Source organism: Oncorhynchus mykiss, chromosome 14, assembly GCF_057628025.1.
Source record: "Oncorhynchus mykiss isolate SJ-2025 chromosome 14, ASM5762802v1, whole genome shotgun sequence".
Classification (NCBI taxonomy): domain Eukaryota; kingdom Metazoa; phylum Chordata; class Actinopteri; order Salmoniformes; family Salmonidae; genus Oncorhynchus; species Oncorhynchus mykiss.
The window spans coordinates 32073762-32100944 of record NC_143035.1 but is presented as its reverse complement, the minus strand read 5'-3'; the positions used below and the strand labels follow the sequence as shown (position 1 = coordinate 32100944).

The window sequence follows — 27183 nt, the reverse complement described above, 5'->3', positions numbered from 1 at the left end:
CTACAGGGAGGAAGGGACAGTAGTGCAGGAACCAAGGTAGAGAAAGATTGTCAGGGAAGGCCAGGGTTCATGTGTGTCTGATCTTCATGTATCTACAGACAGGAGCCCTTGAGAACCAAAACCTAAAATCCAGACCAGACCCCACTGGACACTAGTAGGTCTTGATATGGATACTCCCCATCTCTAGTTTCAGATTAGAGAAGGTAAGGGGGGTGGGGGTGTCCTCATTTAAACCCAGTGTCCGTTCATATCACAGAAACTGTAGAAATATCTGTCATTGAGCCAAATTCATAAGAGTCCCTTGAATGACAATGACATCTACCTATTGCTCATCTTTACAGTCCCAGCAGGCAAAACAATAAAAGGTAAATTGAGAATTTGATTTGATCCAGTGGAACAGATGTCCAGCAAAGACAAGAAGACTGGTCTTGGCACCAGTGTAACGTTGCAACCTCGTCTCAGAGCATTTCATATTATTCTGTACGTAAATCAGATAAATACGATTCAGTATGATATGTTATGTTTCATATGGTAGTATTGATTTGTGGATGTCCATCATCCATTTTGTATGACATGTTACAAATTTCAATTCCTACAATATGTTACGAATTTGCAAAAGGTATGATATGCTACGAATTCCAATTTGTTGTTAGCGTTAGCTAGGCTAGGGGTTAAGGTTAGGAGTTAAGTTAAAGGATTAAGGTTAGGGTTAGGGAAAGTTTTAACTAGCGAAAGGGTTAACTAGAAGGCTTAAGGTTAGGGGAAGGGTTAGCTAAAAAGGGTTTGGCCCATAGGGCTCTGGTCAGAAGTAGTGCACTACATAGGGAATAGGGTTCTATCTGGGACTCAGTCTTAATAAACTCCATCTGTGCATTATCTTTGTTGCATCAATGGAGAATTGTGAAACACTGTTTGACCTTGTAGTATATACGTGAATATACAATTTAAGGCCAGATTTAGGAATAACAAAGCCCTTTTTTCTAAATGAAACGGGATGACTGGGGGGATACAAGCTGTCGTGTATTCTAATGTTTGTGATGTATAAGGGTATATTGTAATGGTGCTACTTTTTATCCCATACAGATACATAGTGCTGATCCTGCATATCCTAGTTCCTCTCATAATACAGTAGGCCTATAGCACTCTACTGACCCTGCATATCCTAGTTCCTCTCATAATACAGTAGGCCTATAGCACTCTACTGACCCTGCATATCCTAGTTCCTCTCATAATACAGTAGGCCTATAGCACTCTACTGACCCTGCATATCCTAGTTCCTCTCATCATACAGTAAGCCTATAGCACTCGACTGACCCTGCATATCCTAGTTCCTCTCATAATACAGTAGGCCTATAGCACTCTACTGACCCTGCATATCCTAGTTCCTCTCATCATACAGTAAGCCTATAGCACTCGACTGACCCTGCATATCCTAGTTCCTCTCATAATACAGTAGGCCTATAGCACTCTACTGACCCTGCATATCCTAGTTCCTCTCATAATACAGTAGGCCTATAGCACTCTACTGACCCTGCATATCCTAGTTCCTCTCATCATACAGTAAGCCTATAGCACTCGACTGACCCTGCATATCCTAGTTCCTCTCATCATACAGTAAGCCTATAGCACTCGACTGACCCTGCATATCCTGGTTCCTCTCATAATATAGAAATAACAATTTAGCAGTAGTAAAATGTAATCTATACGTATGTACACCGGGAGAATTGACACAAGATAAGCAGCAGATATATTGAGTGAGCTACAGTGCCTTGCGAAAGTATTCGGCCCCCTTGAACTTTGCGACCTTTTGCCACATTTCAGGCTTCAAACATAAAGATATAAAACTGTATTTTTTTGTGAAGAATCAACAACAAGTGGGACACAATCATGAAGTGGAACGACATTTATTGGATATTTCAAACTTTTTTAACAAATCAAAAACTGAAAAATTGGGCGTGCAAAATTATTCAGCCCCCTTAAGTTAATACTTTGTAGCGCCACCTTTTGCTGCGATTACAGCTGTAAGTCGCTTGGGGTATGTCTCTATCAGTTTTGCACATCGAGAGACTGAAATTTTTTCCCATTCCTCCTTGCAAAACAGCTCGAGCTCAGTGAGGTTGGATGGAGAGCATTTGTGAACAGCAGTTTTCAGTTCTTTCCACAGATTCTCGATTGGATGTCAAGAATCCAGTATAGAAATATGCGGTGTGCACAAAAATACAATGTACAGTAGTCAATATATTAAAATTAGCCATGTTGGGGACAGAGTATTGCTGTGAATCAATGCTTGACTTCACATTGAGAAATGTTATATTTTCGGAGGGTCAGATGAATGAAATGCACATATCCATCCTATAGTAGCATAGACAGTATGGTCTCATTTTGTTTAATATCCTTTCATACTATCTCTCCTTCATGCTAAGACAGAGAGCGGGGATGAGGCATCTCCAGTCCAGATCATCAACTACATTCAGCCACAGGATGGTCGGGGAGCCAGAACATAATTACAAATCATTTGTAGACTGTAAATTAAACGCAAGAAGCCCAAACAGATATAATGTTTGACTAAAACATAATAATTACATGCGTATACGATCACGTGTCTCTATCATACACTTGGAAACAGATTTCTTAAATAAAAACCACTTGGACCTGATTTCCTGGTGTTTTTACAGTCTTATGTTCAACAATAATAATACAAAATATCTATATATATGTATTGTTATTTTTCTCATAAAACAGGCTATGTGGGCCAAATAAAACTACCTGCAGGTCACCAGTTGGGGTACCCTGACATACAGTATGCTCTCATCTCATTTAATATCCTTTCATACTATCTCTCCTTAAAGCCAAGACAGAGAGAGAGAGGGGCCTCTCCAGTCCAGGTAAAGGCAAGTTCATTGTTTTTGTTGGAGACTGTCAATCAGTCTGCACGCTTCCCTAACTGCGTCCCAAATTGCACCATATTCCCTATGCAGTGCACTGCATTTGACCTGGGCTCTGTCAAAAGTAGTAAACTAGGGAATAGAGTGTCATTTGGGGTGCACTGGGCTGATTAAACCCATTGACTGGTCTGTCAGAGAGGTGGAGGGATAGCCCACCGCAGTCCACCACACTGAAACACATCTCTTCTCTCTTCCTCTCCTTTCCCTCTCAGCCTCTTCACCACATCACCATCAGCTCCTCCTGTCTCCTATATTCTTCTTTCTATCTCTCATCCTCCCCACGTCATCTCCTCACATGGCTAATGGCTCGAACACAAACACCAGATATACACTGCAGGGTTCAGTAAACTCTCCTCAATTTTGTAGTCAAACATTTCAATATTGTTATCCTTCCTAGAATTTCCTAACTAGACTCCTAACTCACTTGGAACTTTCAGTGTACACATGGAGTTCCATTGACAGTCCACCCTCAGTGGGTTTCTGCTGAACTATGTATGACTGTACATGGAGGGCTCTGTGGTTCCACAACCACAAGCTGATTATGCAGTGTTTGCCCTCAACCATATCCCGCTAACGATCCAGGGATTTCATATTTATTAAACTCAGTTCTCCCATGTAACGTCCTGTGGGCCCTGGTCAAAGGTAGTGCACTATATAGGGTACATGGTGCAATTGGAAAAGCAGGCCATGTTTTCAGATTCCACTGTATACTCATGAATGATCCGACTGGTGTCCCACCACAGTTTCCGACTGAAGTCTCCCACCACAGCTTCCGACTGAAGTCTCCCACCACAGCGTCTGCTCTTGCCGTGAAAGCTCAGGTGGCTGTGGGTTTCACTTCACACATAGTAGGTCTACCATATTTAGACAGCCCGGCGTCTCCTTTCACCTCTGAAATATGTGTTGCCTGGTTTGTTTATTGTTTGTTGTGATACTGTGTGAATACTCTGAGAACAGCCTGCTCTTCCATCAGGTTCAGAATAACAACCAAAGCATGAGCAAATCACGTCTAACATTCATTAACGTCATCTTGTATATCTGCCCTAACTTCTGAATGTTTTCAGCCATATGTAAGAATGATTCTCTCTTTCTCTCTCTCACTCTCTCTCTCCTACTCTCTCCCTCTCTTGCTCTCTCTCTCCTACTCTCTCCCTCTCTTGCTCTCTCTCTCTCTCTCCTTCTCTCTCTCTCCTCTCTCTCTCTCTCTCTCTCTCTCTCCCCTACTCTCTCTCTCTCTCTCTCTCTCTCTCTCTTTCTCTCCCCTACTCTCTCTCTCCCTCTCTCGCTCTCTCTCTCTCTCTCCTTCTCTCTCTGTCTCTCTGTCTCTCTCTCTCTCCTACTCTGTCTCTCTGTCTCTCTGTCTCTCTCTCCTACTCTCTCTCTCTCTCTCTCTCTCTTTCTCCCTTGGGAGGGCAGAGGAGCCATCCAGGCTTCACTGCCCTGGCTACACACACACACTCTCCTCTCAGAGAGATGGGTTGATTAGTATGTTGGTTTTGGGCCTGGTCTCCACGTTAATTGAACCCATTGATTCTGTCAGACTGACCTAAAGCACACAGGGCAAAGCCATAGCTGTCTAGTCTGGATGTGTAATTGTCCTTTAGGGCTCAGGTCAGATCCCTGCGCCATACATCAACATACACAATACAGGCACACACACATTACACAGGCAGCGGAGTCCTGCTTCCCTCCCGGGAATGGCAGCACGCTGTTCTGAAAATGGCCGGAATGGTAATTTCTGTGTTTTCAGCGTGTATTCTTTGCTGTGTGTAGTCCCTCATGGGGGAGAGCATGGAGCAGAAAGAGGCAGCCAGTGGACATGATGTATTATACTATTAACACAGCAAAGATTACCTCTGAGTTGGAAGGCTTGGGAAGGAAAAGGAGGAGGGGGGGGGGTGGAAACAGGAGTAGAGGGGTCATGTTGACTGGGTCAAGGCTGTGATTGGTCATCAAAGGGGTCAGTCACAGTCAGTTTGTGGTCTATAGATCTGCCTGAGAATGTTTCCCCACACTGTATAACCCTTGACCTCTATGGTTGATAATGTCAGGTCTTTTCAAATCCATTTGGTCCATGAGGCGTGTCTAATGCTACCCATTGTACAGTATGTACCTGTACCCAGCCACCTGTAGATTACTGTATATAAAGCATACTTCCTGAACATGCATTCATGTATGGAACAACCTCATTCAGAGAGGGTACTGCATGTACCTGTATGGAACAACCTCAATCAGAGAAGTTACTGCCTGTATGGAACAACCTCATTCAGAGAGGGTAGTGCCTGTATGGAACAACCTCATTCAGAGAGGGTACTGCCTGTGCTGACGTATTGGTATGGGAGAATTCCACTTCATGCCTGCATGGAGACAGCATCCCAAATGGCACCCTTTTCCCTATATAGTGCACTACTTTTGACCAGAGCCCAAAGGGTGCCATTTGGGACTCAGACAATCTGTATAGACGTCACCTCATTAGCTTTAGGTGGGACTCCTGGTTCTCTATGTGTGGTGAATTTATGTTTATGTTTGTCTTTGAATTCTCCTCTCCTCTTTGAGTTTTTAATCTGACACTCCTCTACGCTCTGTCTCCCTCTCTCCTTCTCCCTCTCTTCCTCCCCGTCTCTCTCTGTCTCCCTCTCTCCTTGTACCTCCCTCTCCTCCATCTCCCCCTCTCTCCCTGATCTCCCTCTCCCCCTTTGTCCCCCTCTCCCCCTCTATCTCCTTCTCCCTCTCTCATTGTACCTCCCTCGTCCCCTCTCTCTCTCCATCTCCCTCTCTCCCTAATCTCCATATCCCTCTCTCCCCCTCTCTCTGTCTCCCTCTCTCATTGTATCTCCCTCTCTCCCCCTCTCCCCCTCTCTCCCTCTCTCGGTCTCTCTCTCCGTCTCTCAATTTCAATTGAAGGACTTTATTGGCATGGGAAACATTGCCAAAGCAAGTGAAATAGATAATAAAAAAAAGGTCTCTCTGTCTTTCTTTCTTTCTTTCTCTCTCTCCCTTTCTCTCCCTTTCTTCCTCTCCACCTCTCTCCCTCCCTCTCTCCCCCCCATATCCCCCTCTCTCCCCATATCAATTCAATAAAAGGGCTTTATTGGCATGGGAAAAATGTGTTAACATTGCCAAAGCAAGTCAAGTAGATAATAAATAAAAGTGGAATAAACAATAAAAATTAACAATAAACATTACACTCACAAAAGTTCCAAAAGAATAGAGACATCAAATGTCATATTATGTGCAAATATTTCAAGTACAAAAGGGAAAATAAATAAATATGGGCAACAGGTCACAAATCTTCTTGCTGCAATGTTACACTGTGGTATTTCACCCAGTAGATATGGGAGTTTATAAAAATGGTGTTTGTTTTCGAATTCTTTGTGGATCTGTGTAATCTGAAGGAAATATGTGTCTCTAATATGGTTATACATTTGACAGGAGGTTAGAAAGTGCAGCTCAGTGGGCAGAGCCAGGTCTGCCTCCGGAGGCCTTTCTCAATAGCAAGGCTATGCTCACAGAGTCTGTACATAGTCTAAGCTTTCCTTAAGTTTGGGTCAGTCACAGTGGCCAAGTATTCTGCCACTGTGAACTCTCTGTTTAGGGCCAAATAGCATTCTATTTGCTCAGTTTTTTTGTAAATTCCTTCCAAATCAAATGTATTTATATACAGTGCCTTGCGAAAGTATTCGGCCCCCTTGAACTTTGCGACCTTTTGCCACATTTCAGGCTTTAAACATAAAGATATAAAACTGTATTTTTTTGTGAAGAATCAACAACAAGTGGGACACAATCATGAAGTGGAACGACATTTATTGGATATTTCAAACTTTTTTAACAAATCAAAAACTGAAAAATTGGGCGTGCAAAATTATTCAGCCCCTTTACTTTCAGTGCAGCAAACTCTCTCCAGAAGTTCAGTGAGGATCTCTGAACATTATGTTTTCGAATGACATCCCCAAGAGGTAAAATATATAGTGAAAACAATAGCGGTCCTAAAACGGAACCTTGAGGAACACCAAAATGTACAGTTGATTTGTCAGAGGACAAACCATTCACAGAGACAAACATATCTTTCCGACAGATACGATCTAAACCAGGCCAGAACTTGTCCATGTAGACCAATTTGGGTTTCCAATCTCTTCAAAAGAAAGGGGTTGATCGATGGTATCAAAAGCAGCACTAAGGTCTAGGTGCACGTGGACAGATGCAGAGCCTCGGTCTGACGCCATTAAAAGGTAATTTACCACCTTCACAAGTACAGTCTCAGTGCTATGATGGGGTCTAAAACCAGACTGAAGCATTTCGTATACATTGTTTGTCGTCAGGAAGGCAGTGAGTTGTTGCGCAACAGCTTTTTCTAAAAGTTTTGAGAGGAATGGGAGATTGGATATGGGCCGATAGTTTAAAAAAATATTTTCTGGGTCAAGGTTTGGCTTTTTCAAGAGAGGCTTTATTACTGCCACTTTTATTGAGTTTGGCACACATCCGGTGGATAGAGAGCCGTTTATTATGTCCAACATAGGAGGGCCAAGCACAGGAAGCAGCTCTTTCAGTAGTTTAGTTGGAATAGGGTCCAGTATGCAGCTTGAAGGTTTAGAGGCCATGATTATTTTCTTCATTGTGTCAAGAGATATAGTACTAAAACACTTGAGTGTCTCTCTGAGTCCTGGCAGACTCAGGACAACTGAGCTTTGGAGGAATATGCAGATTTAAAGTGGAGTCCGTAATTTGCTTTCTAATGATGATCTTTTCCTCAAAGAAGTTCATGAATTTATTACTGCTGAAGTGAAAGTCATCCTCTCTTGGGGAATGCTGTTTTTTAGTTAGCTTTGCGACAGTATCAAAAATACATTTAGGATTGTTCTTATTTTCCTCAATTAAGTTGGAAAAATAGGATGATCGAGCAGCAGTGAGGGCTCTTCGATACTGTCTTTCCCCTGCCCTCTCTCTCTCCTGTCTTCTCTCTCCCACTCCTGCCCTCTCTCTCTCCCCTGTCCTCTCTCTCCCCTTCCCTCTCTCTCCCCTGTCCTCTCTCTCCCCTTCCCTCTCTCTCTCTCCTGCCCTCTCTCTCCCCTGCCCTCTCTATCTCCTGCCTTCTCTCTCCCCTGCCCTCACTCCTGCCCTCTCTCTCTCCCCTGCCCTCTCTCCTGCCCTCTCTCCCCTGCCCTCTCTCCTGCCCTCTCTCCCCCTGCCCTCTCTCTCTCCTGCCTTCTCTCTCCCCTGCCCTCACTCCTGCCCTCTCTCTCTCCCCTGCCCTCTCTCTCCCCTGCCCTCTCTCTTTCCTGCCTTCTCTCTCCCATGCCCTCACTCCTGCCCTCTCTCTCCCCTTCCCTCACTCCTTCCCTCTCTCTCTCCCCTGCCCTCTCTCATGCCCTCTCTCTCCCCTGCCCTCTCTCTCTCCTGCCTTCTCTCTCCCCTGCCCCCACTCCTGCCATCTCTCCCCTGCCCTCTCTCTCTCCTGCCTTCTCTCTCCCCTGCCCTCTCTCCTGCCCTCTCTCTCCCCTGCCCTCTCTCTCTCCTGCCATCTCTCTCCCCTGCCCTCTCTCCTGCCCTGTCTCTCTCCCCTCACTCCTGCCATCTCTCTCCCCTGCCCTCTCTTTCCTGCCCTCTCTCTCCCCTGCCCTCTCTCTCTCCTGCCTTCTCTCTCCCCTGCCCTCACTCCTGCCCTCTCTCTCTCCCCTGCCCTCTCTCCTGCCCTCTCTCCCTTTCCCTCTCTTTCTCTCCTGCCCTCTCTCTTGCCCTCTTACACTGATCCATCTATTTTTCTCTTTGTCTCTCTCTCCATACATCTCTTTCTTTGTCTTTCATCTCTCCCTGTCTCTCTCTCCTTCTTTCTCACCCTACCTCTCATCTCTCTCTTGCTCTCTCTAACGAACAAACAGACACATTAAATCATTAAAACAAAAATCTTTATTACTTGAACCGTGTGGTGTTAGAAAGTGAAGGAACTGATGTCCTGTTTAACAGAAGGGCCAGAGTGTGGTCGTTTGTCCCTTTCTAGGCTTTATGATTAGAGCTACAGTAACATATTGACAGTATCCCATATGGCACCATATTTCATGTAAAGGGATTAGGTTGATATTTGATATGTAGCCATTTATGAGGACATTGGAGTCAGTCATTAAAACAGACAATTTGTTCCCAATTTCTTCTTTTAAATGTAGATTGTTTTTCCCATTGCTGTCAGTATTTCTCAATAGTAGGCCTTTCTCAGTAGGCCTATTTCTCAAGGTGAACGGTCTAACACCCTCCCCACGCTCCACCCTGCGTGCATGTGTCCAGCTCCAAACCGTTACAGGTCATTACGTTCTCAGACAAGAGGCTAAACTCCTATTAGTCCTGCCTGCTGGTCTATGAATCTTCCCAACACATCTGGGATATATTGGTGCAGCAAAACATGTACTTAGATTAGGAATTAATTATGATTAAGATAAAACAAGGCTTAGCCTGAATAACCAACACTTAATTATTAACAATCCCTCAATACAGTTGATTGTTTTCCTGGTGTAGCATATGATTGGTCCATTAACTGAGAATATGGTGTTGTTTACTAGAGATGGAACTGACAAGCAAGGATAACCTGACCTTCAATCACTACCTAGTTTATTTTTTTATAATTTTTTAAAACTTTTAATTTATCTATATGCTATTATACTGAACAAAAATATAAACGCAACATTTAAAGTGTTGGTCTCATGTTTCATAAGCTGAAGTAAAAGATCCTAGAAATGTTCCATACGCAGAAATGCATACGCTTAATTCTCTCAGATTTTGTGCACAAATTTGTTTACATCCCTGTTAGTGAGCATTTCTCCTTTGCCAAGATAGTGCATCCACCTGACAGGTGTGGCATATCAAGAAGCTGATTAAACAGCATGATCATTACACAGGTGCATCTTGTGCTAGGGACAGTTTCTCAAACTAGACACTCTAATGTGCTTGTCCTCTTGCTCAGTTGTGCACCGGGGCCTCCCACTCCTCTTTCTATTCTGGTTAGAGACAGTTTGCACTTTTCTGTGAAGGGAGTAGTACACAGCATTGTATGAGATCTTCAGTTTCTCAGAACAAGAATAGACTGATGAGTTTCAGAAGAAAGGTCTTTGTTTCTGGCCATTTTGAGTCTGTAGTCGAACCCACAAATGCTGATGCTCCAGATACTCAACTAGTCTAAAGAAGGCCAGTTTTATTGCTTCTTTAATCAGGACAACAGTTTTCAGCTGTGCTAACATAATTGAAAAGGGGTTTTCTAATGATCAATTAGCCTTTTAAAATGATAAACTTGGATTAGCTAACACAACGTGCCATTGTAACACAGGAGTGATGGTTGCTGATGATGGGCCTCTGTACACCTATGTAGACATTCCATTACAAATCCGTCGTTTCCAGCTACAATAGTAATTCACAACATTATCTACACTGTATTTCTGATCAATTTGATGTTATTTAAATAGACAATTGCTAAATTGTTTTTCTATCAAAAACAAGTACATTTCTAAGTGACCCCAAACTTTTGAACGCTAGTTTTACACAGTTTTACGGCAGGCCTGGTTTATAACGGGAAACATGCGCATTTCTGAGGTGCATCAAGTTTAAAAATATATTTTTGTGCGTGCATAGTCTTTTTAGAAATGGCACATGCAGCTATTTAGTGTTAAATTTACACAAAGGTTATAAATGAGGCCCCTGGAGAGAAAATAAACTGGCCTCAGAACAACTCCCTACCGGGAGTCAGACCATCAACAGTGAATACATAGAATGATGAAGATGAGAGAATCCTTCTCTGGGTGTGAGTTGCTCATATCTGACAAGACGAGCAACGAAGGATAGGAGATGTGTATTTTAATATGATATCAAAAACAGATTTAAATCTTGCCATGTTTATGATTTGAGGGGGTATACATTTCAGTTCATAAAGATTAGTTAAATATTTACATTTAAAATACACATGCGTAATTTACTATATTTAAATGTGAGTTTCCTGAATATCTTATCAGAATAATTCAACATTATCTATCAGAGTTGGGGTCAATTCCATGTCAAGTCCAAATTTGACTAATTGAAAAACATTGGAAGAGAAATGGAATTTAAATTGTACCTCCTGAACTAATCCCAAACCTGGTATCTACGTACAAAATACTTCAGTCATGTTTCTTGATAGAATATAAAGTTAATGAATCTCATTGTCACATTACCATCCTAATTACAAGTGTAATCTTCTTTACTTCTTAAGAACACTGGTGCGTCTTTAGATTTAGAATGAAAGTCTTCTGACACTGGGAGCAGTGGAATGGCTTCTCTCCTGTGTGAATGCGCTAGTTTATTTTTAACTTTCCTGACTTCCTGAAATGCTTCCCACACTGGGAGCAGTGGAACGGCTTCTCTCATGTGTGAGTGAACTTGTCTATTGTAATCAGTCCCTGTATTGAAACTCTTCCCACACTGGGAGCAGTGGAACGGTTTCTCTCCTGTGTGAGTGCGCTGGGTGTGCTGTTAGAACGTCTATGAAACCAAAGCTCTTCCCACACTTCCCACAGCTCTTCCCACATATCTTGAAATTTCCTGACTTCCTGAAGCTCTTGCCACACTGGGAACAGTGGAATTGCTTCTGTCCTGTGTGAATGCGCTCATGTATCTTTAAATTTCCTGACTCCCTGAAACTTCCCACACTGGGAGCAGTGGAACGGCTTCTCTCCTGTGTGAATGCGTTGGTGTGTTCTGAGATTATCTTTAATGAAGCTCTCCCCACACTGAGAACAGTGGTGTGGTGTGGCTTTGGCTCCTGGTGGGAGCTGGGTTGAATAAAGCTGTGGTGGTTCCATGGTGTTGTGAGCTGCTGGAGGACATGAGATTCTCTGATCTGATCTCTCCACTCCTCAACAGTCTGACATACTCATCATGGTGACATCTCTTTATGTGCTTGAGGAGGAAGATCTGAGAGGTGAAGGAGAACGGACGGCCAGCGCACGAGAAGATCTGGTAAGACTCAACGTTCACATCTGTGTGTGTGTGAGAAAGAGAGAGAGAAATTAAGAGAAGGGAAATCACAACAAATACATTTACAATATAGATATTATCCTGACTATGTGACCTGCACAGGAACATCTCAGGATATGATAATACACAACAGAAAAAAAGTTTAAACGCAATGATAAATTTGTCATTAGCTAGGCTTCCATTAAATTGTCATCAGATTTTCATGCAAATATTTTTTAAAAAAAATCACATTCAAGACAATATGCGCATTTTCTGACTTAAAAAGCTGCGTGTGATAACTTATTGCACGTAGCAATGACCTCTTAACTCCGATGCCGTTCGGTGGCATTTTCCAAAATGATGCATAATATGAATTGTTTCTGCTGTATATTGTATATCAATATTGACTGATATAAAGTGCCTTCGGAAAGTATTCAGACACAATGTTACATTACAGTGCTAATGTAACATGATTTACATTACCGTGAGGTTGAAGGAATTCCAAATCAAATTTTATTGATCACATACACGTGTTAAGCAGATGTTATTGCAGGTGTAGTGAAATGCTTGTGTTTCTAGATCTGACAGTGCAGTAGTATCTAACAAGTAATAGCTATCAATTCCATAACATATACCCAATACACACAAATCTAAGTAAAGGAATTATGAATTAAGAATATATAAATATTTGGACGAGCAATGTCAGTGCAGCATAGACTAAGATACGGTAGAATATAATAAAGTATATACATATGAGATGAGTAATACAATATTTGTTAATATTATTAAAGTTACTAGTGTTCCATTTATTAAAGTGTCCAGTGATTTCAAGTCTATGTATATATGCAGCAGCCTCTATGTGCTAGTGATGGCTATTTAACAGTCTGATGGCCTTGAGATAGAAGCTGTTTTTCAGCCTCCCAGTCCCAGCTTTGATGCACCTGTACTGCTCCGTGAAGAAAGACTTGCAGTCCTCACAGTCTGGGAGAGAGAAAGATAAACAGAACATGTTAAAATGTAAAACACCAGAGTGGGAGAGAGAGAAAGAGAGATGACTCAGAGGTAGTGGTCATCTTTGGGGATCTCATCCTCTGTGTAAGTGATTCTTGGTCTGTCTCTCAGGTTTCTTCCGCTTGTGTGTCTTTATCTTTCCAGCCACTCTGACACACACACACACACACACACACACACACACACACAGTGCTTTCAGAACAATCTACAGTGCTTTCAGTGCTTTCAGAACAATCTACAGTGCTTTCAGAACAATCTACAGTGCTTTCAGAACAATCTACAGTGCTTTCAGAAAGTATTCACACCCTTTTTTTCCAGTGTTGTGTTACAGCCTGAATTCAAAGGGAAAACAGGTTGTGAAATTGTTGCACATTTGTTGAAAATGAAATACAGAAATAATATCTAATTTAAATTAGTAGAAGCACCTTTGGCAGCAATTAATGCTCGGAGTCTTTCTGGGTAAATCTCTAAGAGCTTTCCACACCTGGATTGTGCAACATTTGCCCATTATTCAAGCTCGGTCAAATTCAAATCTAATTTTATTTGTCACGTGCCGAACACAACAATTATTACCGTGAAATGCTTACTTACAATCCCTTAACTCTATTTATTGAACTGCATTATTGGTTAAGAAAATATTTACCAAATAAACAAAAGTAAAAAAAAAAAGTTGAACAAGAAATGACATAACAATAACGAGGCTATATATAGGGGGTACCAGTACGGAGTCAATGTAAACAGTCCGGGTGTCCATTTGATTAATTGTTCAGCAGCTTTATGGCTTGGGGGTAGAAGCTGTTGAGGAGCCTTTTGGTCCTAGACTTGGTGCTCCGGTATCACTTGCCGTGCGGTGGCAGAGAACAGTCCATGACTGGAGTTTTTGACAATTTTTGAGGCCTTCCTCTGACACCACCTAGTATATAGGTCCTGGATGTCAGGAAGCTTGGCCCCAGTGATGTACTAGGCCGAACACACTACCCACTGGAGGTGCCTTACGAGCAGTTGCCATACTAGGCAGTGATGCAACTGGTCAGAATGCTCTCAATGGTGCAGCTGTAGAACGTTTTGAGGATCTGGGGACACATGCCAAATCTTTTCAGTCTCCTGGGGGGGGGGGAGGTGTTGTCGTGCCCTCTTCACAACTGTCTTGGTGTGTTTGGACCATGATAGTTCATTAGTGATGTGGACACGAAGGAACGGGAAACTCTCGAACTGCTCCACTTCAGCCTCGTCAATGTTAATGGGGGTTTGTTCAGCCCTCCTTTTCCTATAGTCCACAATAAGATCCTTTGTCTTGCTCACATTGAGGGAGATGTCCTGGCACCACACTCCCAGGTCTCGGACCTCCTCCCTATAGGCTGTCTCATCGTTGTCGGTGATCAGGCCTATCTACCACTGTTGTCTTCAGCAAACTTAAATGATGGTGTTGGAGTCGTGCTTGGCCACGCAGTCGTGGGTGAACAGGGGTACAGGAGGGGACTAAGCACGCAGCTCTGAGGGGCCCCAGTGTTGAGGATCAGCGTGGCAGATGCATTGTTTTTTTAAATTGAATTTTTATTGAATATTCGAAACATACAATACACTTGCAGTGAAGCCGCTCAATAACTACATCATACCAATCATCCAACAGATTCCCATTCAGAGCGACACACAGAAGCATCCAGGGTCAATGCCCTGCTCAAGGGCATGTTGACCGATCTACCACCAGACCAAAAAACGTGAATCCGAACCCGCCAATATCCCCCCACAGTTCCCCAATAGCTGTCCCTCAACCATTCGAGACCCCTCGACACAGCCCCCCAAGGAAGAAAATATAAATACAATTCATTCCATTCCCCACCCCCAAGAAACCCCCAATGCACCAACAACCAAGAGAATGAACTAAAGAGGAAAAAGGAAAAACAGAAGAAAAAAAGCAAACAACAATGCAAAAATATAAATAATAATACATTTCAAACAAAGGACATCAAGGACAACTAAAATCATCAAATCAAATGTATTTATATAGCCCTTAGTACAGCAGCTGATATCTCAAAGTGCTGTACAGAAACCGAGCCTAAAACCCCAAACAGCAAGCAATGCATGTGTAGAAGCACGGTGGCAAGGAAAAACTCCCTATAAAGGCCAAAACCTAGGAAGAAACCTAGAGAGGAACCAGGCTATGTGGGGTGGCCAGTCCTCTTCTGGCTGTGCCGGGTGGAAATTATAACAGAACATGGCCAAGATGTTCAAATGTTCATAAATTACAAGTCAAATAATAATAATCACAGGCAGAACAGTTGAAACTGGAGCAGCAGCACGGCCAGGTGGACTGGGGACAGCAAGGAGTCATCATGCCAGGTAGTCCTGAGGCATGGTCCTAGGGTTCAGGTACTCAGAGAGAGAGAAAGAAAGAGAGAAAGAGAGAATTAGAGAGAGAATACTTAAATTCACACAGGACACCGGATAAGACAGGAGAAGTACTCCAGATATAACAAACTGACTCTAGCCCCCCGACACAAACTACTGCAGCATAAATACTGGAGGCTGAGACAGGAGGGGTCAGGAGACACTGTGGCCCCATCCGATGATACCCCAGGACAGGGCCAAACAGGTAGGATATAACCCAACCCACTTTGCCAAAGCACAGCCCCCACACCACTAGAGGGATATCTTCAACCACCAACTTACCATCCTGAGACAAGGCCGAGTATAGCCCACAAAGAACTCCGCCACGGCACAACCCAAGGGGGGGCGCCAACCCAGACAGTAAGATCACATCAGTGACTCAACCCACTCAAGTGACGCACCCCTCCTAGGGACGGTATGAAAGAGCCCTAGTAAGCCAGTGACTCAGCCCCTGTAATAAGGTTTGAGGCAGAGAATCCCAGTGGAAAGAGGGGAACCGGCCAGGCAGAGACAGCAAGGGCAGTTCGTTGCTCCAGAGCCTTTCCGTTCACCTTCACACTCCTGGGCCAGACTACACTCAATCATATGACCCACTGAAGATATGAGTCTTCAGTAAAGACTTAAAGGTTGAGACCGAGTTTGCGTCTCTCACATGGGTAGGCAGACCATTCCATAAAAATGGAGCTCTATAGGAGAAAGCCCTGCCTCCAGCTGTTTGCTTGGAAATTCTAGGGACAATTAGGAGGCCTGCGTCTTGTGACCGTAGCGTACATGTAGGTATGTACGGCAGGACCAAATCAGAGAAATAGGTAGGAGCAAGCCCATGTAATGCTTTGTAGGTTAGCAGTAAAACCTTGAAATCAGCCCTTGCCTTGACAGGAAGCCAGTGTAGGGAGGCTAGCACTGGAGTAATATGATCAATTTTTTTGGTTCTAGTCAGGATTCTAGCAGCTGTATTTAGCACTAACTGAAGTTTATTTAGTGCTTTATCCGGTAGCCGGAAATTATAGAATTGCAGTAGTCTAACCTAGAAGTGACAAAAGCATGGATTAATTTTTCTGCATCATTTTTGGACAGAAAGTTTCTGATTTTTGCAATGTTACGTAGATGGAAAAAAGCTGTCCTTGAAACAGTCTTGATATGTTCTTCAAAAGAGAGATCAGGGTCCAGAGTAACGCCGAGGTCCTTCAGTTTTATTTGAGACGACTGTACAACCATTAAGATTGTCAGATTCAACAGAAGATCTCTGTTTCTTGGGACCTAGAACAAGCATATCTGTTTTGGCCAAGTTTAAAAGTAGAAAGTTTGCAGCCATCCACTTCCTTATGTCTGAAACACATACTTCTAGCGAGGGCAATTTTGGGGCTTGACCATGTTTCATTGAAATGTACAGCTGTGTGTCATCCGCATAGCAGTGAAAGTTAACATTATGTTTTTAAATGACATCCCCAAGAGGTAAAATATATAGTGAAAACAATAGTGGGCCTAAAACGGAACCTTGAGGAACACCGAAATTTACAGTTGATTTGTCAGAGGACAAACTATTCACAGAGACAAACTGATATCTTTCCGACAGATAATATCTAAACCAGGACAGAACTTGTCCGTGTAGACCAATTTGAGTTTCCAATCTCTCCAAAAGAATGTGGTGATCGATGGTATCAAAAGCAGCACTAAGGTCTAGGAGCACGAGGACAGATGCAGAGCCTCGGTCTGATGCCATTAAAAGGTAATTTACCACCTTCACAAGTGCAGTCTCAGTGCTATGATGGGGTCCAAAACCAGACTGAAGCATTTTGTATACATTGTTTGTCTTCAGGAAGGCAGTGAGTTGCTGCGCAACATTTTTGGGGAGAGGAATGGAAGATTCGATATAAGCCGATAGTTTTTATATTTTCTGGGTCAAGGTTTGGCTTTTTCAAGAGAGGCTTTATTACTGCCACTTTTATTGAGTTTGGTACACATCCGGTGGATAGAGAACCGTTTATTATGTTCAACATACGAGGGCCAAGCACAGGAAGCAGCTCTTTCAGTAGTTTAGTTGGAATAGGGTCCAGTATGCAGCTTGAAGGTTTAGAGGCCATGATTATTTTCATCATTGTGTCAAGAGATATAGTACTAAAACACTTGAGTGTCTCTCTTGATCCTAGGTCCTGGCAGAGTTGTGCAGACTCAGGACAACTGAGCTTTGAAGGAATACGCAGATTTAAAGAGTCCGTAATTTGATTTCTAATAATCATGATCTTTTCCTCAAAGAAGTTCATGAATTTATTACTGCTGAAGTGAAAGCCATCCTCTCTTGGGGAATGCTGCTTTTTTGCTTTGCGACAGTATCAAAAAGGAATTTCGGATTGTTCTTATTTTCCTCAATTAAGTTGGAAAAATAGGATGATCGAGAAGCAGTAAGGGCTCTTCGATACTGCACGGTACTGTCTTTCCAAGCTAGTCGGAAGATTTCCAGTTTGGTGTGGCGCCATTTCCATTCCAATTTTCTGGAAGCTTGCTACAGAGCTTGGGTATTTTCTGTATACCAGGGAGCTAGTTTCTTATGAGAAATGTTTTTAGTTTGTAGGGGTGCAACTGCATCTAGGGTATTGCGCAAGGTTAAATTGAGTTCCTCAGTTAGGTGGTTAACTGATTTTTGTACTCTGGCGTCCTTGGGTAGACAGAGGGAATCTGGAAGGACATCAAGGATCTTTGTGTTGTCTGTGAATTTATAGCACGACTTTTGATATTCCTTGGTTGGGGTCTGAGCAGAATATTTTTGCAATTTAAAACGTAATAAAATGGTGGTCCAATAGTCCAGGATTATGAGGAAAAACATTTATTCCATGGGACAAAACTAGGTCCTGAGTATGACTGTGACAGTGAGTAGGTCCAGAGACATGTTGGACAAAACCCACTGAGTCGATGATGGCTCCGAAAGCCTTTTGGAGTGGGTCTGTGGACTTTTCCATGTGAATATTAGTCACCAAAGATTAAAATATTATCTGCTATGACTACAAGGTCCGATAGGAATTCAGGGAACTCAGGAGGCCTGTAAACAGTAGCTATAAAAAGTGATTGAGTAGGCTGCATAGATTTCATGACTTGAAGCTCAAAAGACAAAAACGCCATATTTTTTTTTTTTGTAAATTGAAATTTGCTATCGTAAATGTTAGCAACACCTCCGCCTTTGTGGGATGCACGGGGGATATGGTCAATAGCGTAGCCAGGAGGTGAGGCCTCATTTAACACAGTAAATTCATCAGGCTTAAACCATGTTTCAGTCAGGCCAATCACATCAATATTATGATCAGTGATTAGTTAATGGACTATAATTGCCTTTGAAGTAAGGAATCTAACATTAAGTATCCCTATTTTGAGATGAGAGGTATCATGATCTCTTTCAATAATGGCAGGAATGGAGGAGGTCTTTATCCTAGTGAGATTGCTAAGGCGAACACCGCCATGATTAGTTTTGCCCAAACAAAATCATAACAGCAATGCCAACTGTATATGTTTGTGTGCATGTCTGCCACTATTACATGTATGTGTGTGTTCTTGTATGTGTTTATTTGAATGAGTGTGTGTTTATGCATGTGTACAAACCCCTGTACGGCATCAGCCTCAGGCAAACCGACATTAGTTGTAAAAACACTGCCACTTAGTGTCATTCAAATGTACTTTTTATTATGTTGTATTTAGAGACTTTTCCCATTATTTTTAAAACTTTTCTCTTTGGGTAGGTCCTACCAGTCTACAAGTCTAGTGGTATCAGGGTAGGTCCTACCGGTCTAGTGGTATCAGGGTAGGTCCTACCAGTCTAGTGGTATCAGGGTAGGTCCTACCGGTCTAGTGGTATCAGGGTAGGTCCTACCAGTCTAGTGGTATCAGGGTAGGTCCTACCGGTCTAGTGGTATCAGGGTGGGTCCTACCAGTCTAGTGGTATCAGGGTAGGTCCTACCAGTCTAGTGGTATCAGGGTAGGTCCTACCAGTCTAGTGGTATCAGGGTAGTGTAGTGACGTTGTATTAGTTAATGTGACGACTGTTGTTCATCGAATGATTAAAAGTTTCTAATTGCGTGATTAACTGAATCTCGTTCTGAACGTCATATATAGTCCATGAATCTGCATGGACCCGGGTCTCACCAATGAGTTCGTACCACACCAATCTTAGTTGAATATTTATTTACTAGAAAGCTAAAATGATGATAAAAGATACACAGACAAAACACATTATAGGCTATTGATTAAAACTTAGTATAACGGGCCAACACACTATGGCGCGTGTTACCCAAAATGGGGATTTCAAAGAGAGAGAGAAAAAAGAAAGTACACCAGAGATATATACATTTGGGTGAATTTGTCAGCTATGCTATTCTAACCCTAGCCTTGCTCCAAACTGCCGCTCTTATGGGTCAGAATATAGTGATGTAATTACGTGGGGAAGACCTCAGAGGATTCTCTGCGTGGACCGTTCAGGCTGCTCGATGACACACTTCTCCGGCGCACCTTTCCGGTCGTCCTCACGATGTCAGTGTCCTTTTGGCTTAGGAGTCTGTTCCCTCACCCTTGCTCTGGAAGGGGTCTTCTGAGGTCAGACAGCTCTGAAGATCAGAGCTCACAGAATAGGAATGAAACCGTTTAGATACCACGAGTCGCTGGGATTGGATGCTAAGGGGGTCCGGCTTGAATTCACCCGCTTAGACACAGCTACTCATCCGTAGCTTGGGTAGAAAAAGATTGCTTTGTCTTCAAACTTGTGTTGCGTTCTGGGTTTGTTGACTTTTTAGACCTTGGCTGCAGCTTGGGTCACGTAGTCTCCTGTAAATTCTTTACTCACAGGTTTTATACCCTTGTGTCAGAAGTGGGCATAACCGCCTTTAGGGCAATTCTCTGGCCGTACCACTACAGAAAAGCACTACAGAAAGAGATAAATATAATGAGAGTATTTGCTCCATTAATGTTGGAAGCAATCTAATCTTTGTAGCTTTAACAATCCCTACAGTATAGAACAACATATAGGTGTAGAACTTCAGTAGAACCCCTTTAAAACCAAACATCGTTCAACAGCAGTTCCTGTTTTTAAGACGGTATACTTACTCCTGGTGTTAATCAGATCTCCAATCTCCTCTTTCACTGGGTCATCTCTTCCTCCCCCTCTTTCACTGTAACGTCATCCTCTTCTTTCACTGGGACTGTCATCTCTTCCTCCCCCTCTTTCACTGTAACGTCATCCTCTTCTTTCACTGGGACTGTCATCTCTTCCTCCCCCTCTTTCACTGTAACGTCCTCCTCTTCTTTCAATCTTGTCAGAGCCTCCCCTTTCATTCCGAAAGCTTATTTTTCCTTCTTCTTTCACTGTGACAGTGATCTCTTTCTGCTCTGCTTTCACTACATAACTCCAGCATCTCTCCAGTCGAGGGGTCCACTCATCCTCCTTGAAGTTACTGGGTGCGAGAAGCGGATCATTGTTCACTAGTTCCAATCTGCCTCTCCTCATAAAAGCAGGTACTGGGGAGTTCAGCCCTGAGGGACACATTCGCACACACAGTAGAGACACTGCTCATTACAACAGTCGCCGTGTCTGAAATCTGGCTTGCCTTAAACTGTATACTATTTAGAATGTACCGTTTAATAAAAACTAATGCAGTAAGCAAAACATATCAGCATACTAGGCTAATTATACTGAAAACGTATAATCTAATGCGCAATTATGTTGATTCCAGACATTCGTTCATTTTTGTACAGCGCAACCCATCAGCTATTATGAGCTGTTGTCAAACATGTGAATCTCGAAAGACTATTGTCTCCTCAATAGTGTGAAATGAATTCTACCTGATGAAAAGGCAAAATGAGTTTGATATCTTGGCACTTAAATCACACTACATTTTCGAAATTTCACATACTATATATATATAAAAAAAATACTAATAATCACATTCCCAAAATGCCTACTATTTAGAATGCATGTACGGGTATTCGAACATGGACAATGACTCCTAAGACGTGTAAAGACACACACAGCTACTATTGTAGCTGGAAATGGATGATTGTTAATGGAATGTCTACATTTATCAGCAACCATCACTCCTGTGTTCCAATGGCATGTTGTGTTAGCTAATCCAAGTTTATCGTTTTAAAAGGCTAATTGATCATTAGAAAACCCTTTTGCAATTATGTTAGCACAACTGAAAACTGTTGTCCTGATTATTAAAGCAATAAAACTGGCCTTCTTTAGACGAGTTGAGTATCTGGAGCATCAGTATTTGTGGGTTCGATTACAGGCTCAAAATGGCAAGAAACAAATAACTTTCTTCTGAAACTCGTCAGTCTATTCTTGTTCTGAAAATGAAGGCTATTCCATGCGAGAAATTGCCAAGAAACTGATGCTCGTACAACGCTGTGTACTACTCCCTTCACAGAACAGCACAAACTGTCTCTAACCAGAATAGAAAGAGTGGGAGTGCACATCTGAGCAAGAGGACAAATACATTAGAGTGTCTAGTTTGAGAAACAGATGCCTCACAAGTCCTCAAATGACAGCTTCATTAAATAGTACATGCAAAACACCAGCCTCAACGTCAACAGTGAAGAGGCGACTCCGGGATGCTGGCCTTCTATAAGCCATATCTCAGACTGGCCAATAAAAATAAAAAGATTAAGATAACAAAATAACAGACACTGGACAGAGATATGACTTTTAACTCTGCCTAGAAGGCCAGCATCTTCACTGTTGATGTGACATGCAATTGGAACACAGGTGTGATGGATGCTGATAAATGTAGATATTCCATTCCATTTTTAAAGCAGCCGTTTCCAGCTACAATAGTCATTTACAGCATTAACAATGTCTACACTGTATTTCTGATCAATTCAATGTTATTTTAATTAACAAAAAGTGCTTTTCTAAAACAAAAAACAAGGACATTTCTAAGTTATCCCAAACTTTTGAACGGTAGTGTATGTCCCAACCCCGGAAATGAGAGAAGGAACTATTAAGACACTGCAGAGCCGGCGAGAGATATGGGTCAGAAACAACATACCTCAATTTTATTTAACCAGGAAAGTCAGTTAAGAACAAATTCTTATATGGTCAATCTGACAGCGGAAGTGGCCGTACAGCATTTACTGCGATGCAGCCTCCCACAGACGCCATGGCTTTCATACTTCTTGCGCTTAGCGGAGCACAGCAGGGCTATTGTAAAGGAAGTAAGTTTGTGTTTACACAAGACATACCGCCCCCCACCTACTGTCAACAAATCATGAAACCGCAGAGCTATATGGAAGCCCTACACATTGTTACAAATTGTGGTCATTTGCACTTGTGTCGCAGCTGAAGTGGGAGGGCTGGAGCATGCAGGGAATGACATCGCTTCAGAGGGAAAGATTCATGTTAGGAGAAATTTAGTATTATCATAAGGAGACATTTACTTGAATTACGGAGGAGGAATGGGGGAGCAGAGGAGGTTGAAGAAAAAGAGGGAGTTAGAGGGTGAGCTTGAATTGGTTACAAATGGAAATGGTTTGTTGAAGAATAATAGTAGAACGTGTAAGCAGAGTGAGCTGTACACCAGATCGAAGACAGGAGGAGAAATGGAAGTGAATGAGGGCGAAGTATCGGAGGTGGCAGGTGTGGTGAAGTTATCAGAGCCAGAGGCTTGCACCGAGGGTTAGGATGAGTCTGATGGTAGGAGTGACATTTTTGGAAAAAGTGGAACCTTGCCTTTTGGCTGATCCTTTTATGTTTTCAGGGTGGGGTAAAACGGAATTAGGTGCCGTGGAATCGGTGAAGGTAACCCGAAGTGGTCTTGTGATAATTGTTTGTGTTTGTTGGTGAGAGGGAGAAGGTTCTCCGCATCAAACTACTGGGGACAAGAGATGTGAATTGTTTTTGCTCTCAAGAAAAGGGTGAATGATTACTGGCGTAGCGGTAAATGTGAAAGTGGACCAACTGAAGATAAACATATCCGGTGTTTGTGATGCTCGTTATTTGGTGCGACGCAGACAGGGTGGCGTGAGTGGAGAAACTGAGTCGTTGTCTGTTCTTTTGCGTTTTGATGTTGAGTCTTTGCCCGACAAAAGTGACTTTAGAACATACTTTTGATCATTGAGCGTATGTGGACACCTGCTCGTTCCAAAATCATAGGTATTAATATGGAGTTGGTCCCCCCCTTGCTGGCACATCAGCCTCCACTCTTCTGGGAAGGCTTTCCACTAGATGTTGGAACATTGCTGCAGGAACTTGCTTTCTTCAACCATAAGAGCATCAGTGAGGTTGGGCACCGATGTTGTTCAATTAGGCCTTGCTCGCAGTCAGCGTTCCAATTCATCCCACAGGTGTTTGATGAGGTTAAGGTCAGGGCTCTGTGCAGGCCAATCCACACCGATCGACAAATCATTTCTCTATCAAGAAATCTATTGCTTTGTGCACTGGAGCATTGTCATGCTGAAAAAAATAAAAGGGCCTTCCTGTTTCCACAAAGTTGGAAGCACAGAATCATCTAGAATGTCATTCATTGTATGTTGTAGCATTAAGATTTCCCTTCACTGGAACTAAGGGGCCCAGCCCGAAACATGAAAAATAGCCCCAGACCATTATTCTTCCTCCACCAAACGTTACAGTTGGCACTATGCATTGGGGAAGGTAGCGATCTCCTGCCATCCGCCAAACCCAGATTCGTCCTATGGACTGCCAGATGGTGAAGCGAGATTCATCACTCCAGAAAACGCATTTCCACTGCTCCAGAGTCCAATGTCGGTGAGCTTTACACCACTCCAGCCGACGCTTGGCATTGCGCATGATCTTATGCATGTGTGGCTACTCAGCCATGTAAACCCATTTCATGAAGCTCTCGACTAACAGTTATTGCGCTGATGTTGCTTCCAGAGGCAGTTTGGAACTCGGTAGTGAGTGTTGCAACTGATGACAGATGATTTTTATGCACTTCAGCACTCGGCAGTCCCATTCTGTGAGCTTGTGAGGCCTACCACTTTGCAGCTGAGCAGTTGTTACTCCTAGACGTTTCCACTTCACAATAACAGCACTTACAGTTGACCGGAGCAGATCTAGCCGGGCAGAAATTTGACGAACTGACTTGTTGGAAAGCTGGCATCTTATGACAGTGCCATGTTGAAAGTCTACTGCTGTTTGCTCAATTTTATACACCTGTCAGCAACGGGTGTGGCTGAAATAGCTGGATTCACTAATTTGATGGAGTGTCCATATACTTTTGTACATAGTGTATCAGTTATCCCTTACTAGCTTTTGTACCAAATACATTACGTTGTTACATGTGTCAAGCTTATGGGCATGTGGCAGCAGTGTGTAGGAGGGAGGTTCCTAGGTGTGAGAAGTGTGCAGAAGGGCATGAGACAAAATGAATGTGTAGCATTGGGGAAAGAAGCGGTATGTGTTATCTATAGGGGTGCCCATGCGGTTGGGGATCAGAAATGTCCGGTGAGAGTGAGGCAGGTTGAGGGTACCAGGGTTAGAGTACTGCAGAACTTGTCATATGCGGAAGCAGTGAAAAAATTTAGGAAGATGGGTCAAGGGGTAGGGATCCTGAGAGAAGTGCTGTGACTAGTAGCTCAGTACCCGTACAGATGGACAGGCCAACAAGTGATATATGCTTTAGTAAGATTATATGCAGAGAAGTGTTTGGGTGTACGAGATTTGACATCAGAAGAGTTACAGGGTGTGTTGAGTGGTGGTGTCCCATCCTTTCAGGCTGTTGGCCTGAGGTACAACTAGATTTAGTAGAATAGGGTGGTGGGTTTTTAACTAGTGTTGGGTTATATGGTAGGGTATTTGTTGATTTCTACCTTTTTTTTTCAAGCAAAGAGTTATACTCCAGTCTAGTTGGTGGCGGTAATGCAATATTTATTCAATGCCAACAACCGTTAAAACTCATTGAAGAAGATACAAAATGTGAGATGTCCAAGGGAATGTGGTATGGAGCTTGATTTGGCCTCTGTATGCCCCGCAATTGCGTCACACACTCCATAAAAAGCCTAGACCATATTTCACATTTTAGGATCAAGCATAAATTGGCTTTTATTCCGACCCTAGTGCAGCTCAGTGCTAACAAGCGTAATGGTAGGGTCAGGATCTACTGGCTAGATATCTACAGTAACATTAGGCTAGAAATGTTTCAACTCACCTTGTCAGAAGAATTTATAATCCTAATGAATTTGCAGTCGTCCATTGACGACGCTCTTAGTCCCAGACTGAGGCGGTAGCTGCTGCACTTACTAAATTACAGACATAAATTAAAATACAAATTGGTTATAATAACAAGAATGTTGTAATTTTCAGCCAGGTATTGTAAATTACTGGCCTTTTGAAACCGTTGTGGGAAAAAGCTAGCTACATTATCCAGTTTCTAAACCCAAAGCCGCAACATCACGAGACTGCCAGGAACACTTGCGAAGGTCGTGGTTTGAGGTATGAGAGAAGTGACAAATTATTCCTTAGTTGTTCATTTTCTCAAAATCTAAAGGCAAAACCGAGATTCGAGCAAATGTCTTAAGTAGTTGAACATGGTATTACCCCAACCTCGTGAAAATGACAAATTGAAATTGAAATTTTGTCAAAAACTTTTATATCGAACTACGGTTTGCACATGCGTAGTATGGCGCGAGACGACTAACAATGAGAAGTGTTTGACAGTGAAACCAGATGACATGTTACTGCGCATGAGTTTAGCTAGATAACATTGCCTACAAGCGTGATGGGGGATTTCTATTGGAGAATCAGTTTCTGCCTATCTTTATAATGTACTGTCTTCGATCTGACGTCTACTGCGCAGACGTTGCATACATCAACCAATGATTGTGTCATCCTCTTCTTTTTCTCATGTATAATGGCGGTCCGCAAACAAGCGTCAAGAGGTGCATGCCGCCACCTACTGTACAAGTGGTAAAATATATATATATATAGTTAAAAATGTGGACTTTGTATCATATTTTATTTTTATGTGTGATGTCTGTCTTTTCCCCCTTTCCTACTATGGATATATATATATATATATCCATAGTAGGAAAGGGGGAAAAGACAGACATCACACATAAAAATAAAATATGATACAAAGTCCACATTTTTAACTCCCTAGGTTGACGAGAAATATTCACTGGTGCAGGCTCTACTACCATTGTATATTCAACGCTACTCACTCCTTCCACTTGTCTCTCCGCCTCCAGATAGGACACAAGCTGGCTAGCCCTTCACCCAGGCCACCTCTGGCTCCTTCACCCGGGCCACCTCTGGCTCCTTCACCCGGGCCACCTCTGGCTCCTTCACCCGGGCCACCTCTGGCTCCTTCACCCGGGCCACCTCTGGCTCCTTCACCCGGGCCACCTCTGGCTCCTTCACCCAGGCAACCTCTGGCTCCTTCACCCGGGCCACCTCTGGCTCCTTCACCCAGGCCACCTCTGGCTCCTTCACCCAGGCCACCTCTGGCTCCTTCACCCAGGCCACCTCTGGCTCCTTCACCCAGGCCACCTCTGGCTCCTTCACCCGGGCCACCTCTGGCTCCTTCACCCAGGCCACCTCTGGCTCCTTCACCCAGGCCACCTCTGGCTCCTTCACCCGGGCCACCTCTGGCTCCTTCACCCAGGCCACCTCTGGCTCCTTCACCCAGGCCACCTCTGGCTCCTTCACCCTGGCCACCTCTGGCTCCTTCACCCTGGCCACCTCTGGCTCCTTCACCCTGGCCACCTCTGGCTCCTTCACCCTGGCCACCTCTGGCTCCTTCACCCGGGCCACCTCTGGCTCCTTCACCCGGGCCACCTCTGGCTCCTTCACCCTGGCCACCTCTGGCTCCTTCACCCGGGCCACCTCTGGCTCCTTCACCCGGGCCACCTCTGGCTCCTTCACCCTGGCCACCTC

General features: G+C 43.3%; 1 long non-coding RNA gene across 2 annotated transcripts; it reads right to left on the bottom strand.

Moving 5' to 3' along the window:
- Nucleotides 1-10763: 10763 nt before the first annotated feature.
- On the bottom strand, nucleotides 10764-25966 carry LOC118938723 (uncharacterized). Of its 2 annotated transcripts, none has more exons than XR_005035983.2 (3): nucleotides 25457-25949; nucleotides 20397-20822; nucleotides 10764-11935 (listed from the first exon to the last, which is right to left on the bottom strand). It is a non-coding gene; the product is annotated as an uncharacterized LOC118938723 (long non-coding RNA). The 2 variants fall into 2 exon arrangements; XR_016486362.1 differs by lacking the exon at nucleotides 10764-11935 and adding an exon at nucleotides 19465-20214 and having other exon boundaries at nucleotides 25457-25966.
- Between the last annotated feature and the right edge of the window lie 1217 nt (nucleotides 25967-27183).